This window comes from Lepidochelys kempii, chromosome 5 (assembly GCF_965140265.1).
Source record: "Lepidochelys kempii isolate rLepKem1 chromosome 5, rLepKem1.hap2, whole genome shotgun sequence".
Classification (NCBI taxonomy): domain Eukaryota; kingdom Metazoa; phylum Chordata; order Testudines; family Cheloniidae; genus Lepidochelys; species Lepidochelys kempii.
The window spans coordinates 84,711,096-84,730,044 of NC_133260.1; the positions used below are offsets into that span (position 1 = coordinate 84,711,096).

General features: G+C 39.9%; 1 protein-coding gene across 2 annotated transcripts in view; it reads left to right on the plus strand.

Annotated features, from left to right (window-relative positions):
- The window catches only part of LOC140911581 (tubulin polymerization-promoting protein family member 2-like), a 105,895-nt gene that overhangs the window by 10,328 nt on the left and 76,618 nt on the right, over window positions 1-18,949 (plus strand). The gene's annotated exons all lie outside the window — the stretch shown is intronic.

An 18,949-nucleotide genomic window follows, 5' to 3' on the forward strand; every position in this document is an offset into this window, starting at 1 on the left:
GGGGCTACTGTGGCAGGGGAGAGAGGGCACATCCATCACATTAGAAAGGTAAGACTACAGATATTAAAATATGAGTTGGCTGCTTTTATTTGTAGAAAAAAAACTTTATTATTATTATTAAGGTTTTTTTTATTTACAATAGTTAGCTAATGGTACAAACAACATTTGGAAAGATCTTTAAGTGGTCCGCCGAGACCCTCAGCAATTTTCAAGTGGTCAGCGAAAAAAAAATTTGAGAACCACTGATCTGTATGACTAGAGCAGAGTACTTGGGTGTGTTTTCATTCGTGGTTGGTTTTCAGGGTGTTTTTTTTCTTCCATTTTATAGACATTATCTTTAATCTCTGATGTGACTTGATTTTCACTCCATTCATTAATGGTGAATATGCTAAATAAATAAATACATACATAAAAAGTCAAATTATCCTTAGTAATTAATATCATATAACCTGTGAATATTTAAAACTAAGAGTTCAATCTAATTCCCATTCAAGCCAGTAGGAGTTTTTTTCCATTCACATAATGGGAGCTGGATCACACTTAGCATCTCTAATATTATTCTGGTCTTGCATTCTTAATGCATATGCAATCCCCAGTGAGGTCACTGGGAATCTTGGCTGTAAAGGACGGATTCTTTTTTCTGAAACTCTTAGTGAACTTAGAGTGAAGTTGACCCCTCTGCAGAGATCCCACAGAAAGTCCTATGTACCATTTAAGCTAACATAAGAACACAAGAATGGCCATGCTGGGTCAGAACAAGGTTCTATTAGCTCCGTATCCTGTCTTTCCACAGTGGCCAGTGCCAGAGACTTCAGAGGGAATGAACAGAACACAGCAATTTATTGAGAGATCCATCCCCTGTCATCCAGTCTCAGCTTCTGGAAGTCAGAGGTTTAGACACATCCAGAGCATGAGGTTGCGTGCCTGATCATTGTGGCTAATGTATCTAATTATTTTTTGAACCCAGTTACTCTTCACAATATAACCTGACAATGAGTTCAATAGCTTGACTGTGCGTTGCGTGCAGAAGTACTTCCTTATGTTTGTTTTGAACCGGCTGCTTTTTAATTTCATTGGGTGACCCCTGATTCTTGTGTTATCGAAAGGGGTGAATAACACTCCCTTATTCATTTTCTCCACACCATTCATGATTTTACAGACCTCTATCGTATCCCTCCTTAGTCGTCTCTTTTCTAAGTTGAACAGTCCCATTCTTTTTAATCTCTCCTCATATGAAAGGTGTTCCATCCCTCTAGTCATTTTTTTGCCCTTCTCTGTATTTTTCCAGTTCTGTCTCTTTTTTGAGATGTGGTCACCAGAATTGCACACAATATTCAAGGTGTGGGCGCACCATGGTAAAAGTTACATATATAGTATTTAAAGTTATATATATATACTTTTATATACTAAAAGTAATACATTTTCTGTTTTACTGTCTATCCCTTTCCCAATGGCTCTTAACATTCTGTTAGCTTTTTTGACTGCTGCACATTGAGCAGATGTTTTTAGAGACCTGTCCACAATGACTCCAAGATCTCTTTCTTCAGTGGTAACAAATAATTTAGACCCGATCATTTTGTATGTATAGTTGGGATTATGTTTTCCAACTGCATTACTTTGCACATACTAATATTGTTTCTCATCTGCCATTTTGTCACCCACTCACCAAGTTTTGTAAGATCCCTTTATAACTCTTTAACTTGAGTAATTTTCATAGAATCATAGGACTGGAAGAGACCTCAAGAGGTCATCTAGTTCAGTCCCCTGCACTCATGGCAGGACAAGTATTATCTAGAGCATCCCTGATGGGTGTTTGTCTAGCCTGCTCTTAATCTCCTATGATGGAGATTCCACAACCTCCGTAGGCAATTTAGTCCAGTGCTTAACCAACCTGATAGTTATGAAGTTTTTCCTAATGTCCAACCTAAACCGCCCTTGTTGCAATTTAAGCCCATTGCTTCTTGTTCTATTCTCAGAGGTTAACAAGAGCAATTTTCCTCCCTCCTTCTTGTAACAACTTTTCATGTACTTGAAAACTGTTGTCATGTCCCCTCTGTCTTCTCTTCTCCAAACTAAACAAACCCAAGTTTTTCAATCTTCTCTTATAGGTCATATTTTCTAGACCTAGATCATATATTCTAGATCATTTTTGTTGGTCTTTTCTGGACTTTCTCCAGTGTGTCCACATCTTTCCTGAAATGTGGCACCCAGAACTGGACACAGTACTCCAGTTCAGACCTAATCAGTGTGGAGTAGAGCAGAAGAATTACTTCTCCTGTCTTGCTTACAACACTCCTGCTAATACATCCCAGAATGATGTTTGCTTTTTTACAACAGTGTTACACTGTTGACTCTCATTTAGCTTATGATTCACTCTGACCCCCAGATCCCTTCTGCAGTACTCCTTCCTAGGCAGTCATTTCCCATTCTGTATGTCTGTAACTAATTGTTCCTTCCTAACTGGAGTACTTGGAATTTGTCTTTATTGAATTTCATCCTGTTTACTTCAGATCATTTCTCCAATTTGTCCAGATCATTTTGAATTTCAATCCTATCCCTCAAAGCACTTGCAACTCCTCTCAACTTGGCATTGGTCACAAACTTTATAAGTGTACTCTCAATGCCATTATCTAAATCATGGATGAAGATATTGAAAAGAACTGGACCCAGAACAGCAAACTTTGCTACCTCATTGTTTACCCCCTTTTCCTGATCATTTATAAATGTGTGGACCGGCATTGGTCCCCGTATAGGTCCTTGATATCTTTTAACCAGTTCCTAATCCATAAGAAGGCCTTCTTTCTTATCCCATGACTGCCTACTTTGCTTAAGAGTCTTTGATAAGGGAGCTTGTCAAAAGCTTTCTGAAAGTCCAAGTACACTATATCCACTGGATCACCCTTGTCCACTTGTTTGTTGGCCCCCCGCCACCTCCTCAAAGAATTCTAATAGATTGGAGAAGCATGGTTTCCTTTTACAAAAGCCGTGTTGACTGTAACATTTAAGTTTATTTTTTAGGAGAGATAGAATCTTATGCCTCGGGATGTTAGTCAATCACAGATTGACAAAGATTAAGAAACTTTCCCTATAGGCAGTTTATTCCATAATTGTTTTCATGTACATTCCTCTGAAGAATCTGGTACTTGCCACCATCAGATAGGATACTAAATTATATGGACCTCTGGGCCTATGCTTGTGCCATCTCTTTGCACTGGAGTGTGAAGTTTAACCTAAATGATGCTACAAGCTAGATAAACAGAAATGCTTCTTCCTGATGTTCATTAGGTTAAAAAAGGTGGTTAGTTTTTAAACCGTGCAGTATAATGTTTAAAACAGTTCATTGTAGTTTTCTGAGTTTTCCAAAGTTTAAAATCATTAATGTTAATACCTGAAAAAATAGATTGATCTTTCATGAAGTACAGTAGAAGAAAATTTATATCTTATTATTGACATTTCATTTTAATTTATACAAAAAAGAGTGCCTAACTATGGTTCTATGCCCTGGAAATTATTTAAAGATACAATTATTACAAATTACAACTCTATCAGTTTCACCCAAACCCCAGAACCAAAAGAATATTGGAAGAACATAGACAATAAAAAAAAAATCACCACCGCTCACCACCTCTGTTAAAGCCAGGGAGAATAGATGGACTCAGCTGTGTGCCCTAAAGGCTATTTGAACTTATAAAATAATAACAGTGGCTTTTGCCAGTCAGAGATTTGCAACAGAATTGTAAACAGCTTATATAATGGTGAAGAATTAATAGCTCAATAGACTTCTTAAATGCTAATAGAACTAAGACTCTCTTTTATTGTGTAATTAGATAAACACCATTTAGAAATACAAAATTGTGACTTACTGTGGGGAATATCAGTTTATTTTTTATGCCTCCTATCCATTCCTCTGAGAATTATTTCACTGCTAGAAGCAGATGGTGATTTTTAAACCCACTGCTATTTTGGTGTATGTTTTTTAAAGAAAAAAGCCTAAAAATAGACCCAAGTTACCAGACCCTGCAAAAATATGTTGTCAGCTCTTTACTCTGCTGGGCTGAAAACAAATCTGTCAGCAATTTCTTTGGGTTAAAGTATATGTACACTTGTGATTTTTTTTTTTTTAAAAAAAGAAAGCTTTTTAAGTGCTTTTGTAAGAGAGTCCATTTAAAGCTTTAAGTGTCAACAAATTACCATCTGTTGTTGTAAAGACACTTTATCAGATTGATGAGACCTTCTCTTCCATTAATGTTGTGGAGCAACTGCATGAATTACACTTTAATCTCTGAATGAGCCTGAAATCAACAGCTTCAGCTCCGCTGAACAGATATTCAAACACACCCAGTTTTGTGTAACTATGAAAACTAAAATGGGAGTGTGAATTATATGTGTGGGAAAAGCCTTCATAATACATTTTATTCAACTAGGGCTTTTACTTCTCTTTTAAAATCATTTGTTGGAGTAGATCTGTGGTTTGATGAAGTAGCTACTGGATGACAGAGAAGTGGGGGAGGTTGACTGTGCTTTTAGTCAGCTTACATAACAATAAGAAAATATAATATTTTTCAGAAGTACCTATAGGTCAACTGTGTAGCACTATTACCTCAGTTCTTGATGATTGTCACTCTGGGCAGTTCCTGTGCAGAGAGGAATCAAACATAAGCCTTTCAAGTAAAAGAAATGAATAAGTATTGTTATCTATATGGCACCATTGGTGAAGATAGCCCTGAACAGTAGGTGCAGGGTGCTGAACATATAACAGGTTCTTGGGTCACCTTGGGGTAGGGTGTTGCTATTGTAGTAAAAAATATAAATATACTGAAAGTTATATAATCAGGCAGTATTATATCAAGAGACCTCAATTCCTCAAGGCCAGATCTTGTAAGTGCAGAGCATCTGTACTGGAGTCTAGGGAGCTCAGCAGTTGTCAGGATCAGGAATTTATTTTGTCTCATCATTTATAAGCTATTTTAAAGAAAAGAGTTCAACATGTTATGCTCCAAAACATAATTCCTTTAAAGAATCTGATTTCTATTCAGCATCCTTTGTTTTTCAAGTGTGTGTGAGAGTGAGAGAGAGAGAGAGAATTTTGTTAGTAATTCTGAGCCCTCAGTAAGCCACACAAGCGTTGGGTATATGGCTGTAGGCTTGCACATTTGCACTAGCTACTGCAAACCTAATCCAGCTGCATAACTAAACTTTGGAAGCTGTGTGCCTAGCGCAACTCATTGATGGCTCTGCCAGGGGCTACAGCCACATAACAATACTAGTAAGCTTTGACTCCCCCTGCTGACTCTGTCAGCTCTCCTTTCCCTCACCTGGTGTTCCTGGGTCCTGGGGGAAGATGATCCAGTAGTAAGGGCCATGGAAGTAATCAAGGAGGGGCAGTCAAAGTGATAGTGGATTTGGGTTCTGATGTGAAGACGAAGCAAAGCTGGGATCAGAAGAGGAAATGAATATGGACAGAAGACAGACGATGGCAGCAGCAGCAGACTATGAAATCTTCAGAGGCAGGATTGTTTTGTAATGTTTGTACAGCTCCAAGCGCAATAGGGTGCCTATTGCATTTGTAATACAAATAAATAATAATAAGGGAAGGATGCAGGCCAGACATTAGCTTGAGGAAGGGACAATGATATATATGGGAGTAACCAACAGCTTTCACAGCAGTAGCAGTGAGGCAGGAGGAGGGAAAACTGGGACACATCACACTGTTACCAGTGTACCAGTTAGATAATTGAGGATAAAAACTGTTGCTTTTTTTAAGCCAAAGAAACATAGATTATTTTTAGAGTATTCAGTCTGAGAATGAAGAAAATAGTATTCCTTAACATCTTTCTGAAGGTGATTCAGGCAGTTCTGATCTTTTAAGGAGAAAGCATAGGCGGGTTAGGTGGTTCCATGTGATTAAGGAAGTGACAAGATGGCATAGAACAATCTTCATTTTCACAAAAAGTAGCAAAGAAAAGAAGTACAGTATTAAAATAATTTGATTTACAAAGATTCCAGTTTTGTATTTCAAGGGTGAGGTGTTAGTAGAGTTTTCTATCAAAAAACAAACAAACAAAAAACTTTTGTTAGCCTGCCAACTCCACATATGCCTCATTCTTTCCTACCACAGGTTTCACCTATCCCTGACTTATCTCCTTTGTAAAACCTGCTCCTGCTCCAACCTGCACCACTTTTACTCTCCGAGCACTGATTGCCCTGGAACCCTGCAGTAATGCACGGTTGTCTGGAGAGCCTCTAAACTACTCTCGCACTAGCTGCAGGTTTTTCTGGTAGGAGCACTTTGATACTGCAGTGATGTCACTAGCCCCAAACCCTGAGATAAGAAGGACCTGGTAATGGAACTCCCTAGCCCAGACAGTTGAAGTTAATGTTAGATAAATCCAATCTTGAAATACAATGTAGTTTCTTAGCTGTGAGAGCGGTTAAGCATTGAAACAGGGGAAGTGGTAGACCATCGCTTGGAGTCTTTAAGACAAGAGTGTATATCTTTTTGAACAATATGCTTTAATCTAGCTTCTGGGAGAAATCCTGTGGTCTGTGAGTGTGTGTGAGGGGAAAGGGGGGGACAGGCTGGGGGGTCATAATGGTCCTCTCTAGCCTTGGAATCTGTGAATCTGAGTCTCCAGTTCATTCCTTCCTTCATAGGCTGTGGGGAGAACAGGATTGGCAACATAACCCACAGCATTCTTGTAACACTTGCAGCTTTGCATTAAGATAATGACTATAATCAAATCTCATGCTTCATGGTTTCAGTCAATCACTTGGGGTGGTCAGGGAGGAATCCCCACCCATGTACATTTCATGAGATATATTCTGAGGGAGGGAGGGGGGTTTCACCCTGCTCTGAAGCATCAGAGATTGGCCACCATTGGAGATGCGTCATTGGGTGGGATGGACTAGTGCTGTCAGCAGGGCCGGCTCCAGCGTTTTTGCAGCCCCAAGCAGCAAAAAAAAACAAAAAAAAAAAACAAAAACCTTGCCGCCGAACATGGAGGCGGAGTGATGGTGCGGCCGCTGAATTGCTGCCGGCGACCGAAGAAGAGTCACATCCCTGTCGCCGAATTGCTGCCGAGTGCGAAACGTGCTCTGACGGAGCGGCTGCCAAATTCCCTCTGCTGCCGAGGGCGGATTGCCGCCCCAGCGCCCGACGTCTTGCCGCCCCTTTACGTTTGCCGCCCCAGGCACCTGCTTGGTTCGCTGGTGCCTGGAGCCGGCCCTGGCTCTCAGATGGTTCAGAGAATCCTTTTTCTAGATGCCTGACTGGAGCGTCTTGTTCACTTGCTCAGGGTCAAACTGATAATCAGATTTGGGGTCAGGAAGGAATTTTTGCCCAGGTCAGATTGGCAAGCACCTCTGGATTTTTTTTGCCTTCTGTAGCATGGGGTGTGATTCACCTTCTTGGATCTCCTAGGCATATCTCACCTAATGAATTCCCTGCCATTGCAGGGGTCATGGGCATTGGTGGCACTGCAGTTTCCTCCTCTCTGCCTGTGGCACCCAATTAAATCTCCTGAGGACTGAAATGCTTCGGTCTACTAAAATCTTTGGCCTTAATATAGGAGTATCTGGGTGAAATCCTCTGGCCTGTGAGACTACAGGAGGTTAGACTAGATGATCTAATTATCCCTTTTTGCCTTCTGACACTAAGAAACCTGGAGGCACACTGAGGTAGCTGAACAACTGGCTATACTTCTCCCAGATGGAGATGTGGTGACTGTGGGATTGAAGCCGTTATTCTGTCTGGAGATGGGATCCTCAGGCAGCCATAGTGCCAATATTTGATGGGATGGGATAGGCTGCAGCCTAGAGCCAGCTGTGTTCGTGCAGGCACAGCCGTGTGGTCTGCAGTGTGCTTAATGGAAGCTTTGGTTATGCAGAGATTGTAAAATTAGCCATGAACAGTTCTGCTCTTTGTTGGAATTAAACGAAGAGGTGAAAAAATGTTCTATACTGTAGAATTATTTCATTCATGCTGCTGCCCAGGTTTATCCCAATGACTGCCTTAAAAATACCCCCTTGTTAAATAAATAAAATATAATGTGCCTGGCAATAGGACTCATTTTGCTAACATAAGCATTTGGCAAGTTTCTACATTTTCAGCTGCAGGGCTGAGGAAGAGATGCTAACGCAAAGCAAAGGAGCCTGAAAGAACAGAGCCCAGTTCTATGACCCTTGTCCTGAGTAGCACTTATTCATGTGCACAGTCTGGATTGCTTGTGTAAGCAAGTACTTCTTAGCACATGTGAGGGTTGGAGAATCCAGCCCCACTTCCTTAAAGGAAAAGGGGGGAAGAGGAACAACTGTCTTTTGTCCTAATTTTATTTTTTAATATTTACAAGGTAATAGGGGGAAGGGAACAATGGGAAATAAAAGGGAAAAGTATGTTTGTGGAGCCAGGTGGATAATTATAGTAAGGGAAACTCCATGGAGCTCCATTTTCCTAATTAATTACTCCTTGTAAAAGGACGTAGGCAGGTGCTAGGGGTTGGATCGTTTTTTATAAGTAAATATATTATTTACTGTTCCAAGCCTTCAGGACATTACTGGTGTCTCCAGGTGCATTGTAATCTATGTGAACCACACAGCCTTAATTGCACAATGCAACACTGTTACAAAAGGTTACCACACCAACAGCGTTTACATTATTTCATAATAAGGAGCAGTTGTTCTACAGAACATTTTACCCTTAAGGGAAAACTGCTAATTATTATAAACACAGAGAAGAGTGTGAGTGAGTGAGTGTGTGTGTTTGTAAAAACATCTAGGCCCCCATGGTCAGATGGGCTTTAACAGAAGAGTGTGTCAAAGGCTAAATAAACATATCATCACAGCTGGTTGCTGTGTGCTTATTGGGGTAAGATGGGCCACCTTACTTGAGAGGATAACCTGGCCGTCTTGACGGGGGTGGGGTGGGGAAGAGAACTGGGCTGAGGAGCCTATCCCAGGGGGAGATTGTAAGTGTCTGCCAGAGGTAACATAGGCCAGAAATGTGCTCAGTTTTGGTACATGCAAAACATTTAGCCCTAATTGACTCCTGGATAAAGGGCATATTTCTCAACTTTTCAGTGCACATGAGGCTGGAAATTCTAGGCCTGATCCTGTGAGGTGCAGAGCACTCTCCCTCAGGAGGATGTTGGGAGCACTCATCCCATTACAGCAGTGTAGCCTCTAATAGCTGTTTTGAGTTAAAATGTGGTTCTGACCTTGAAAAATAACGTCATAAATGGCTTTGTGGGGCTCCTTATTTCTTGTCTCAGTGATTCCAGTGCAACTATGCTCAAACTCCAAGCAAAAAGATATTTCGTTTCTAACAAGCAGCTCTATGAACGTAAACCCAGATTACAGAGTTTATTTTTCCTTCTTGTACATCATCACCAGCAATTAAGGTTCTGCAGGGCAAAAGCCAGTCTTGGGTTGTGCAGATGGAAAGAACTAATTTCCCCATCTCATTGCCTGTCTCTGACCTGCTTTATACAGTCTGGGGCCCTTAAAATTCCACCTTTCCTGCTAGAAGAGTGTCTTTTTATTAACAGGAATAATGGAGGGGTCAGCCAGACATACACGTGTCCTGTGGGGAAAGAATGTGACCTAGTGGTTTGGAGAGTAGGCCTGGCAGTACGGACTCTTGGGCTCTACTTCTGAATTTGCCACTGAGCTGCTGTGTAAATTTGAGTAAGTCACTTAATTGCTCTGTGCCTCATTTTCCCCATATGTAAATGGAGATAATACTCTTTTCAGAAGGGTGATGTGAAAGGTTTAATGATTTTAAATCTCTTTGAGATCTTCTGAAAAGCGTAGTAGTAGTTCTACTGCAATTGGCCAGAGGTCTGAAATAGTCCATTTCTACCCTGGTGCCATATTTCTACAGCACATTAAATGGGCTTGTTGCAATGTATATTTGGAGATATGTTATCCCATCTCTCCCTCTTCTCTTCCCTAATGTTATCTTAGGGCTTTAGGCTAAGAGGAAGGCAGAGTTCTGTGGTCAGGACTCCCTTAGATGGTGATAGAAGTATGCCTAAACCTTGATAAGAAACTCATCTCCAACTCCAGCCAACAACCATCTGGGCTTAGATTGTAGATGGCTAATGGGATCTGTAGATGAAGCCACTGATGGGCAGGTCTTACCCACACAGCATGTGTGACTTGACAGCCATGATTATCCATTCTTCCCCCTTTATTATCTTTTTCACATCAGCGTTCTCTTAAATATCCATTGGACCTACTTGTAGGGCTGCAAGTCTCGCATATGTCAGTAGTGAGATATTCTGTTGCTTATGCTTCCAACTATGTGGATGATGAGAGTTTGCAGTTACCCTCAGAAATGAGGATAAAAGAGGTGTTGTATGCACGTGTGACAATTTTTATCAGCACCAGCAATATACAGTAGCAGTTCAAATATATCTATCTAATAAGTATGTAAAGTAGAAAATTGCAGAGTAGTGTTGTCTCGCTCACCAAATCATTTTATATTTGAATTCAAATGAACTCACAGCTTCAGTTGTGTCCAAAGATTACGAAATGGGTTGAGTTGCTCAAATGCCAGTTCACTGCTGTATGTGACTACGTTTTTATTACCGATCTAGGCTGGCTCAGCAAAAATGTAAACCCCTATGCGTACTTGCTAAAGGCACATGCTAAAATTAACAAATGTCCATTCTCAGGATTCAACAAAGCAAACACTGGGTCAGCGAAGCGTTCCATTAAACTGCAGCTCTCTTCTCAGTTCTCATCAGTGCTCCAGTCAACTTATTTATAAGCCTTGTATTCCCCATTTCCAGTAATATTACCATTAGGATTATCCATCCATTCTGGGGGAGAGGCATCCCTTTCTCCTTGAGTGCCTGATCCAAATCTCACTGAAATCTCTAGAAAGACTTCCATAGATTTTGGATCAGGCCCTAACTTTTCCTTTATTAATATTTTTAAAATGTTCACAGAGGGCTGCTTGAATTGTTGACATTAGCAGTGTCCTCAAAAGCAGCATCATGCACAATGCACACCTGACTCAGGTGACCTGAGGTTTGTTGTTAATGTTCCCTTCTTTAGTTGAAGGCTCTGGTTTTAGATGTGGAATAAATTCATTATCAGTTACATGGACTCAACATGATTTTAATGTCTGGAATGGAATAATATCAATTAAAAGTATAGCATGTGCTCTTTAAACTGAGCCAGCAAAAGGAGCTCTAGTTTACAAAGCCCTGTTTAGAAAGACTGGTACAGGACCATGCTGCTTGCATACTATTTCTATTCACATATAGTTCAAATGGATGCTGCCAAGCAACATTTACGCAGGAAAGACCTCTAGGGTTGAAAGGCTGGTTCAGTCTCCATGATCCTCATCTTTTGGCTATTCTGCTGAAAATGGATGTCCGTAATGATGGTTTTTAATGATGTGGTCACTTGTCCACTATGACTGCATTAACATCACAAACTCATTTTGCATGTGTCACCATACAGCCATCACTCCTGAGATTGAAAAAAAAATAACAACCAAAAACTCAGCTAATTCGTTTCCCCAGCCATAATACATTGCTTGTGTAGAAAAGTCACCATATCAGGGACATCCAACTTCAGACGGTGAATGCCTGGTGTCTTGTAAGACCTACATGTTCATTTTCTGAGCAAGAGCACGCAGAAAACATCTATTTAAAAAAGTATCATGATATCATCCTAGCAGGGTTCTATGTAGTTTGGTATTTGGACCACCATGTCTGCAGAACACACATTCATGTCCTTAATTGTACTGTCAACAGAGTTAACAGAAAAGCCCATGCTCACTCCCTCCTTCCTTTTTCTGGTCAACTTCTGTCTCTCTCACACACACACACACAGAGTGTGAGTAGAGTAACAGTTTTGCCCTATATACTCTAGTCACCAAACAGTAAAACATTTACAGCATAACAGATTTTAAGAATCAGTGAAGAGTTCAGAGATAAATCATCTAATGCAACTTTGTGTTCATTAAATAATTGAATTCTATTTTAATTCTTATATCCTTGAAATAGTACTTGAATGTACTTATAAGCTTGAAATAAATATATACAAGTACTTACATACTTGAAATAGTACCTCAAGTCTGGGGTAACAGAGAGCCTAGATTCTGTTCTTTCTAAAGATAAGTATAAGCAGCAAATATGCTTATCAGGAATATCATCATGGAGAACATTATCCTGAGACATGCTGAGCACCTGAAACTCCTCTTGCTTTTTCAGGCCTTAAAACTACAGTCACAAGGACCTTTTTTTATATCTCTTCTTAGCAAAATTAATTTTAGTAAAATGAAATCATCACAAAAATGAAATGTCAAACATTTCTGACTTAGCATTTCCAGTTTACCTCAGAAAGAATGGAATGCATGAAGATATTTTATCAGATGTTCCTCCAAATGACAGTATTCCAATGAAAAGTTTAATATGTTGAAATAGTATTATTATTCATACTCTGGTATCACGCATACTATACTGAGCATTCACACATTCAGGAAAGACACATTCCCTGTCCCAAAGAGTTTATAATCTAAGGTCACTACTTTCAAAGACTTGTATGTGTGCCCAACCTTACATGGCTTCATTGGTACTACTCTTCTGTAAAGTTAAGCATGTGAAAGCCTTCACAGGATCTAGGCCTAAGAAATATTTTACATACAACCTGGTCCTTTCACTGCTTTTTGCAAAGTAGGTGTAGATATTGGACTTACTTTGCACAACTAGTGAAAGGATTAAGTTAACGCTAGACCTTAGACTTATTCCATCTTGTGGTTTCTTCCAGGCCCTTTGTGTCCTCCTCAGCCATGCTGGTTTTTTTGTCAGCCAAGTTGATTTTATATCTGATTATACAATTGGACTTTATAAATTTCCTGAAAATTTGTGGGTGACTAAAATTAATTGGCTAAATTTTTAGTGTTATTTCTCTTATTGGAACACTTTTCACCAAGCTGCTTTGTTTTTTTGATTGGCATTAGCTCTTCAGAGACATTTTCTTGTTGTTCTTGCTATCTAGTGTACTTTTTCCTGTTCAGTCATGTCCTGCACTGATGTATACTTAAAAGTGAGGGTAAAGATCTTCTGTGACTATACATACTATTAGGCATTTCATTGCTCATTGAGGTCAAACCTAGGGTGTTCTTGAATTCTGAAGGATTTTTTTCTCCCAATCTAGGATTAAATGAGCCTGACGTAAGGTTAAGGGGCAAACAGAGACCTGTGCTTAGAATTTTTTCAGCATCTGAGGGCCTGATTCCTCTCTGTTGCTCTGGTAGTAATCAGGAATAAAATATTGCAGCCGATTGAGTTACTGCGGTGTAGAATCAGCGGTGGTGAGATCAGAAGTGGTCCCTGAATTATAGCAAACCAGTTCTCAGTGTCTGCAGCAGGAAATGTAGTCATGCTGTCAGGTTATTAGTGTACTCTAAACCTATTCTTCAAAGGTGATAAACTGAGATGAGCTGAAACCTGAAGTCTGGTTAGCAATGAAATCTCTGGAAACGAATTTTGATCCAACTCTCCTGTACTGACAGAGAGCAAGATCTTGGTTTTTACAGTCTGTGACTTGAACTCTGCTGCTCACAAACCAATGCTTTTATTCAAATCAAGAATGTTGATTTACCACAACATTGAACACTGCTTTGCTAAAAATATCTCCCGCACCCATAGAGCTGTGGCTTGTGGCATTGGTGTCTAGGCTTTTATTCCCTCTAAATATATTCTGTACTTCTTTCTGTGTGGCTGTCATGTTGAATAAATAACAGGCAGTGGGCACGGAACCAGAATTCATGTCTGTGTATTATATAAAACAAAACAGGCAGCCTTTGAAGTATGGGGCTAGAATTTCATCAGTGGGTTCTTCTGATGTCAAAAACCAGAAACAAACCTCAACAAGGCATACATAAGCACGAGAACCCTGAGACAGAATTGTAGCTAGTAATTCAAAATGTGCCTGTTTTATTTTATATAATCCATAGAGCTGAGTCTTTAAATCATGTTTTCTTCTCCCCTCAAGTTCCCTGTTCCTTTCCCCAGGCTCTCAAGGCTCCTGTTGCCCCCCTCCTCTACCCTTTTCCTTGGTGTTCTTGCTTGCCATACTCTCTTACTCCCCCTTGTTTCCAATGCCACTTTACTTACCACAAGAACAGCTCTGTGATAAGCATGATCAGAGGAACTTTACATATTGTTCTGGTTCCTATGCTTTGGCTGTTTGCTCAATGTCACCGGAATAGTGATGCTTGTGATGAGCACAGATCTATGTCCCTTGGTCATGCTGAGCAGAAACGTACTCTATGAGCAGTTCCATTGATTTCACATTTCATTCAAAGAACCTGCACCTGTAGGGCCTGATTTCAAATCAATGGGACTATTCATGGACGTAAGGGAGTTAGAATTGGATCCTATGATAGCAGGTTGATTGACTCTTGTAATTTTTTGGTCTGATGCCATCCTATTGATTTTGTAAATTCAGTAGTAATCACTGCAATTAAAAAAATCATTTACCTTATTTGTAATCATCTTTCTTGAATCTCTGTTTAATTACTGTAGATCACACTACTGACAACCTACTGGGAAGCCCAATTTGTGTTACACATTCATTAACTGCTGAATTAATCTCCTTAAGTTTGGCCAACCAGATACTATGGGGATCAGTCCCTTAGAAATGTGTTTAATAATAATAAATAAAAAGTACAGAAAAACACTTTATCTTTGTTACAAAGAAACAACCCCCATGATAACTGTCATCTTAAAACTGGCCTGAATTTAATAGTTTGGATGGAATATTCTATAAAGTGAAATTTTCTTTCTCTTGCTCTCTCTCTCTCTCTTTCCACCCTGCCTCTGTTAGCTGGAGTAGGTGTGGAATCTCAGTGGATACAATTACATTCTCTGCAAATGTAAAATTGATGATCTGACTATTTACAGGGCTATTCTGTTTGAAGTGAATTGCAATTCCGTGATGCTTGGTGTTTGGATAGATTCTCAAATACTATGATAAATGTAAGGGTGTATTAAGTTCCAACTTTCTATTTTAAGCAGTTAGTAAACACTGCACCAGACGTGGGTGTGAAGGACCCTGAAAAAGCTGAGTGAGTTCTGCTTTTATTAAACATTTTTAACTTTCATAACTGAGAACTTCAACGCATTGTTTATGGGGTTTTTTTAAACTGCTGTGAAAAACAGGCTTATACAACTTAGTTTGCATAAAGGCAGTGAGTCATCCACCTCTTTGGTGTGTGTGTGTTATATCACTTTACATAACTCCCATCTTTGATTGAACATGGAATGATAAACATATTTTGTCTGTATAATAATATTTTTTAAAGGTGGCTGCTAAACAGATCATCCCACGTATTAGGTCCAGGTACAACTCCCCAGGCTTACACCAGAGTTTAATTTTGCCCACTTTCACTGGGGCTTCAGTCCTGCAGGCCTTACACAGACCAAACTCACACTGGAGTCAAATCTGTAAGAGGAAGGAGTAGTAGCCCTACCCTGCACTCCTAGCATTCACGGCAGTGGGGAACTCCAACACACGGCCAGCAGCAGCAGGGGTAAAGGGTTCCACCCCACTGCTTTGATTTTACTCAGGCTTTGGGGCTGCCCAGTAGCGTTGTTTGAATGTACAGAATACATGGGGAACCCCGGCAATAAATGAAATTTAAGAGATTTTTTAGGCATGCTCTGGTTTTTAGATTATGGTGCCTGGGGTATTAGTTCAGGATTTTACCATTAAGGGGTGAGTGGGACTTTTTTGAGCTTCAAAACTATTTGGATTTGAGTGATTTTTATTTTAATCACACCATCACTGCTGGGGACTTACCAGCGCTGACCCTGAGAGGCTGTCAGGCTTGTGTCCATTGGGGAGATACTGTGGAGAAAGTCACACTGCTGCTGACTGTGCTATAGGTGTTCTGTTCCTAAATAGAGATCAATCTTTAGAGCTACCCATCAGCAAAAGTAGATTCATGTAATTTTTTAAAAAAAGGAAAAAATATAGTTTAATGTTTTGTTTGATGCGTGCAATATCGGTCACTATCTGGGTGCATATAAAATTTGTAAAAGAACTGTTGCAATTTAAGCAGATCACATGCCATACTACTTTTTCCACTCCTTTGTGGACTAATGTTTACCCAGTTGCCACCTCAAATCAAAGGGCAAGGTGAAAGTGTGTGTCTAGCACCAGGCCCATAGGTTACGAAACTCAGGTTCTTGCACAGTGCAAGAGAGAGTGAATTCCAGAGTCAAGAACCCTCTACTAAGATGAGGGACTCTGCATCAGGAATTCAAGTCAGGCAGCAAAATCATCGCAGTCAACTGAAACTACCACAATAGTGGAGAGAGGTTTCTGAATTGTACATTAGCACACTAATATGAAATGTAATCATCTCTACCTAAATGAGAATGAACCCTAACTTCAAAAGTACAGCGTGCACTCAGTTCCTGTTGACTTCAATGGGAGCGGCAGCTCTGCATTTCTGAGAATCAAGTCCTATAAATTAAGGAGGATCTATGAGGTAACATGATCAAGGATGCTAAGCCATGCTCACCATGAGTAAAAATGACTAAAGAGGTCAGTTAAAAGTGACTTAAAAATAAAGACCTCGTCAAACTAATTTTTAAGGAAATTAAATAAACAACCATTGAAAAAATGATACTAATGGGACTAATGACTAGCTAGGGGAGAAGAAGTTAGTCCTTTGAAAACATTGTACTCCTAAACTTATTATTGCGATTACAAGCTAAAGATCAGGAAAAAGTTTACACTTTTTATGTATGCATGCCATAATTGCTTGACATGCAGTTGTGCTGGACCTATGCTACCTGATTATAGTATTTGCATCTCCTGATGTTTGAATTATTCATTGTGAATAAATTATGCAATCGATAATTCTTGCAGTGCACAAATCATCTTAATATTTTCACAGATATTCATTAGTAATCTCCGAATAGCGTGTGTCATGGTTGTGGAACTGCTATACAATCCAAGAAGACTGAGATATAATAATTTTATGAACGCTGTGTGACCTGGTCAGGGAAGTAAAGGCACTGTATAATTAGAGTGGGTTGTTAAAATTTCCTTTATGACTGTATTGATCTAACTTACATTGGGAGTAGTGGACTATTTATTATATGCCTATAATACTGTATCTGAATGAGGTCTATGCATGAAAGCAACACAATCACTTTCCTGATAAGAACACTCAGGCACAGAATTGAAAGACAATCGGACAAACTGTTAGCTTTAAGGATCCTGTCTCCAACAAATTGCAAGCATTGTTTTGTGGAAGCTGAGAGCCTGGAGATCAAAAGAACACTAAATAGTTAAAACACCCTTCTCAGGAAAAGAAGGAGGGTCAATTGTCAGAAGCTATCCAGGGAGACAAACTGACACAGGGAAAGGCTCTGCAGAGGCAGTTTGAAGGAACTGGTCCATCCCAGCTCCAGGGAATGGTAATCCTTAGGGAAAAGCAGGCATGAGTATAGGCTGGTTTATTTGTTTTTAAGATAGTTTTCTCAGATAGCTTTTGTTCTAATAAATAATACTCTGCTTGAAGGAGTCTGTCTGGTCACTGGGTACCATTGTCATTGCTCTCAGAGAAGGGACCAGAACTGCAGAGTCTGAGCCTAAGCCAGGCCTGCTGAGGTAAATCATGGTTGATAAACAGGGGACTGCAACTTAGCAACGAGTCGGAGAGTACGAGAATGGCATGATTTCATCCTGAGAAAGTTGATGGCCAGAGGCCTGAGACCACAGCAAGGGTATACTTGAAGAGATCAGGAGAGGTAAGCCGTGCAGTTAGCCTGGTATCTGTGACAGTATGGACAATTAATTTTCAGCCTATGGGCCGTTTGCTAACTGTTCACTTTATGGAATCACTATGACTGTGACTATGCTGGGAAACTTTAGGAAAAGTTGTCTAAAGGTGCTACCACCCGTCCTACTAACTTGTAGCACCAATCGTTACTGCTGTGTTGTCTAACCCTGTTCACAGCTAATTTAGATATGGTGGTTAAAACACTGGCAGCTGGTGTCCCCCTGTTTACACGAGAGATCCCACTGTTGTTGCTATGTTGATAACGATACTGAGAATTGTTAGGGAAGAAGATGTAGTGTAGACATGACCTAATTTTGTAATGTAATAGGTCACCTAAGTCACATGGTATTTCTGCTTCTTGACAGGATGGCTAAAATGTTTTTTGCAGGAATAATAAAAGTGAACATGCTTATTCGTGCACAAACAGCCTTGTTTGCATATGAATAAGGGTACTTGTACAAGAACAGCTCATTTCCTGCATATTTCTGAGAACATGACTAGCAAATAAAAAGAAGCACAAATATGGTTAAACTGAGCAGCCATTTGTAAATGGAATGAATGTTCATGAAGAATGTTTTTGCACTAAAAGTTCTTCCTTGTTCGAATTCCGTTTAGCAGGATGCTGGATTTAATTATCTTCAGATAAGAGCTCACTGTAGTTGCAGTAAAGGCTTTTGTTTATTACTCATCGGTATTACATAGCTGCATTGGAACCTCGTAAAAAGTTAGTGCAGCTCTCTCCAGGCATGTTCAGGAAAAGGCACCTGACCTCCCCACAGGCTGCCCAGCTTGCCCATGTTCAGCAGCACCTGCAGGATTGTAAAGTGGCTCAGCCCATTACTACAAACACTGCTTAGCATAAGTACTTTGTGTAGTTAGCAGACGTAACTGGTGAGCATCTTCCCCCAGGCAAGTTTGCAAGCTAAGTTCTCTGGAAAGCTTCATATTTTCTGACACAGTTTCATAACTGTATGTGATCAAATGTCCCCTGAACGTTCAGCTGTTTGGAGTTTGTTGTTTTAAACCAGGTTGCAGGCATTAAGTGTCTGTATGGTTTAAGAGCTGGAATTTCTGTTTTGTTTTGTTTTTTATATGTTTCAGCTGCTTTTCTCTTGACACGTCAAGCTTAAACAG